Source organism: Palaemon carinicauda, chromosome 12 (genome assembly GCF_036898095.1).
Source record: "Palaemon carinicauda isolate YSFRI2023 chromosome 12, ASM3689809v2, whole genome shotgun sequence".
Lineage (NCBI taxonomy): Eukaryota > Metazoa > Arthropoda > Malacostraca > Decapoda > Palaemonidae > Palaemon > Palaemon carinicauda.
The window spans coordinates 99,467,398-99,472,397 of NC_090736.1; positions in this window are offsets into that span (position 1 = coordinate 99,467,398).

Genomic DNA, 5,000 nt, shown 5'->3' on the forward strand with positions numbered 1-5,000 from the left:
ACCCCCTGTGCACTGTCTGCAGAGGCCATTACAGTCGGTGAAGTGCACTGCCTGGGTAGCCATCTCCAAACATGCCATCATTGGACCATTCTGGTTCGAGGACTACTAAGAGCGGTCTGTAGCAATCAACACCGAGCAATATGTCCAGGTGCTTGGCAAGTTCTGGACAGCACTTGGTCAACGGAGAGGAGTCGTCAGGATCCTCCAGTGGTTCCAGCAGGATGGTACCACTCCCCAGACTTCAGACGAATCATTGGCAGGGCTAGAGCAGCGTTTCCATGACCGACTGATCATCCATAGATGTGACCCTGAGTGGAAACAACACCCAGGCTATTCCTGACCTAAAGACAGCAATCACAGCAGTAATATGAGTGATCCCAAGGAAGGAATGCGGGAGGGTCATAGAGAACTTTGCCCGCCAGATCCAAATGTGCCTACAGCGCCGGGGAGCTCATTTGGAGCACATTTTGGCGAGCCAGTAAAACAATGAGTTTTTGTTATACGGACTTGAAACTTGGGAGATGTCAGTAACATAGGCTTGACCTATTTAATGGAGCTAAAGTTTTGTGTCGAATTAAACGAAATACTTGGAAGTTATTCGATATTTGGTAATGACAGTTTTTTTTGGTCACCCTATATATATATATATATATATATATATATATATATATATATATATATATATATATATATATATATATATATATATATATATATATATATATATATATATATATATATATATATATATATATATATATATATATATATATATATATATATATATATATATATATATATATATATATACATATATATATATATATATATATATATATATATATATATATATATATATATATATATATATATATATATATATATATATATATATATATATATCTATCATATATATATATATATATATATATATATATATATATATATATATATATATATATAAATATACATATATATATATATATATATATATATATACACACATATATATATATATATATATATATATATATATATATATATATATATATATATATATATATATATATATATATCCAAAAAACCCATATATATTTTTGATACATTAATGTCTTGATTCTCTTAACGACCTCGGGATATGAGCCCCAGGCAAAGTTACACAAAGACAAGAGCTTGTGACCGACCGGGAATCGAACCCTGGTCGACAAGCTTTTATAGATAGTGACTTAACCACTTGGCCATGAAGAAAAATAAAAGTCAATGACAATGCTTCTGTACTTATACCTGTCGAATTCAGGTGTTTTGTACTTAGAAATGAAATCAACCTATCTTCACCATCGCAGGTAATTGGAAGTTTGTTACTTGGCATTCGATTAATGATAAATTTTGCACATTTAGACGTGTTTTTCATATTCAAATAAGCCATATATATTTTTGATACATTAATATCTGGATTCTCTTAACGACCTCGGGATCAGAGCCCCAAGCGACATCACACAAAGACAAGAGCTTGTGACCGACCGGGAAACGAACCCTGGTCGGCAAGCTTGTATAGACATTGACTAAACCAGTTGGCCACGAAGAAAGATAAAAGTCAATGACAATTCTTCTGTACTTATAACTGTCGAATTCAGGTATTTTGTACTTAAAATTGAAATCAACCCATCTTCACCATCGTAGCTAATTGGTAGTTTGTAACTTGTTATTCGATTAATGATAAATTATGCACATTTAGACGTGTTTTTCATATTCATATATATATATATATATATATATATATATATATATATATATATATATATATATATATATATATATATACACACACACACACACACATATATATATATATATATATATATATATATATATATATATATATATATATATATATATATATATATATATATATATATATATATATATATATATATATATATATATATATATATATATATATATATATATATATATATATATATATATATATATATACATACTATATATATATATATATATATATATATATATATATATATATATATATATATATATATATATATATATATGTTATGCTTAACATCCTTTTATTATGTGCAATTCCTATTATATGTTCTACTTATGACCATTTGTTTTCTTTATCTCTTGCTAGAGTATCCTTACTCTAGTTTGTTCTCATATCCATGTGATCTTTTGCCGTATCCTATTGTCATTCTTATCCTTATTGTTTCCATAGCTTTTCCAAGTGTAACTAGCTGTTATTCTAATCCTTAACAAGGTTCGAGGTTTCAGATACATAATTCATATCAGATGGGGTTATCTGATTAGGTACTTTTCTTTTCAGAAAAAGTGTCATTTTCATTTTCATAATCCCCTCTACGTATCTAAAGGTTTCATTCCCATGCTGATTCTGATTTTAATCTCATTGCCAGATCATGAGGAAAAACTTACTCTCTGTCCTTAGTATGTAAAATAATTAGCAATCTGAAGAGGTTTTAATGTAACCATTATATGTTGTATATCTGTATTAGCAATAATCATGTTTTTTACTCATACCAAGTTTCAGACATATATTTCTATCCCTATACAAATCTGCAATCATCATCTATAATTTCTCTAATAATTCACACACAAAAAAGAAAACTTTGTCAAATGCAAATATTAAGTTCTTATGGTATTCCACAATAATGTTAATTCCTATATTTTCTCAATATAAATTCTTGAAAACTCTTTGTTTTGCACGATCTGAAAGATTTAGGAGAAATGGGTATGTATTTGACCAACTTCTTTGTCATCTTCCTCAATCAGAAATGTCACACTTTCTTATGAATTTGGGATTTACTGAACTTCCCGTATAGAAATCTTCAAGTGTCTTAAATTTAGATTTATCTATCCCTTGTCTTTGAAGGACTGTCATTTTTGCTTGCGTTTCAACAAAATCAAAACCTAGTGTATAAATGTGGTATTTCATATTCTGTTATTTTGTCCATTAGCTGGGTTGTTACACGCATATAGTCAGTGGTTGAATACCCACGTTTAAATCTTCTTTTTTTTTCTTGGTAGATTAAAGTTTACTTCTCTTCCTATTATGGTTAATATAATTTCTATAAGAAAAAAAAATCATATATCACTGAGAGTACTCTTATTGAGCGATTTTTTTTTACTGTTCTTTTTTTGTCTTATTTTCATTTGGAATTAGGATTATGATAATGTTTTTTTTTCTTTCAGGCTGTATATATAGAACATTCCTTCAGACATTTGGTGTTAGAATTCACCAAGTTTTACAACTATGATATCCCCTCATCTATTATTACATAAAATCGTTGAAGCATCTCTGGCTACTTTGCCTCTATGCATTCCCTTTTATGCTTTCTTTACTTCTATTTCTACATTTCGTAGTGGCTCGGGTATTTCAATACTTTTATTGGCAGTTATTACTTATATCCCTATATTATATCATTGTTTAGAGATTCTCTGAATTTTATATCAGTCCACCTCTTTTGTTGATAATATTTTAAATTTTCATTTTTTAAAGTAAACGACTGTTGGCGCTCTATTCCCAGCCTTCTTTTCATCAATCACATATTTTTCTTATTTATTGTTTCTGTAATTTTGGTCTGGTTGGGATTACTAATTTTTATCGTTTTTTGTTTGTTCACTCTTTTAGGTAGTTTTACTCATTTTATTTCATCTCTTTCAAATTTAACCACCATTCTCAATCTTCTCTTTACTAAGTTTTAGAATATTTTTTTTTTTTTTTTCAAAGAAATTGTTCTCCTATTTACTGTGCTATTACTAATACAAGTTTATCTAAATAACTTTTCTATTTTACTTGCATGCATTTCATGATGTAGCTTGGAGTTCCTTTTTTGTATTGTAAAACTAGACTTTTCACAGTAATGTATATTCATTTTTCTTTTTTAGGATTAGAATGTTTCTATTTGTTTATATCTAAATAAATGTTCTGTATATACAAGAAATAAAATCACACACATCAATGACCTCTCTGTTTTCAACTTTAAATAACTTTATATTGAAGAAGGCTCGAAGCTTAAAGACATCTATGCAATAACAAGGCTACTTTAATGATGTTTCCCTCTACAATATAGAACTCTATGCCTGTAGGCATCAACCAGGCAGCAGAGCCAATTTAGTCAAGGGATGCCGAAAGTTAAAACTAGTTACTATAACTTAGTGCAACATGGCCCCGTGCCGGGGAAACATATGCGGCGATGGACATGGATCTCTCTCTCTCTCTCTCTCTCTCTCTCTCTCTCTCTCTCTCTCTCTCTCTCTCTCTCTCTCTCTCTCTCTCTCTCTCTCTCTCTATATATATATATATATATATATATATATATATATATATATATATATATATATATATATATATATATATATATATATATATATATATATATATACATATATGCAGAAGAACCACAGGGAAAGTGAAAATACGAAATATACGATTAAGTCCTGACTAGTTTCGTGATACTTCTTCAAAGGATTGATTTTTGAGAAAGGTTTCTTTACATTTTATCCTTATAAAATGTAAAGAAACCTCTCTCAATATATCAGTCCTCTGAAGAAGTATTACGAAACTAGTCAGGACTTAATCGTATATTTCGTATTTTCATTTCCCCTGCGGTTTATCTGCATCTGATCATCACGTTTTCCTGTGATTTTACGCATATATTTATATATATATACATATATATATATATATATATATATATATATATATATATATATATATATATATATATATATATATATATATATATATATATATATATATTTGGGCTCTTTTCAGTCACCCATCCAAGTACTTACCATAACAAAGTTGAATAGATAAACCAAAATAGGCAGTATTTATCAGCAGGGAATGAGATGGAGAATAAAAAGAAATATATTGCATAATATATAATAAGAATAGACCACATTTGAGCAATAGTCTCTTCTTATTATATGCTTTTAACTTTCTCCTTCTGAGTCGCGTG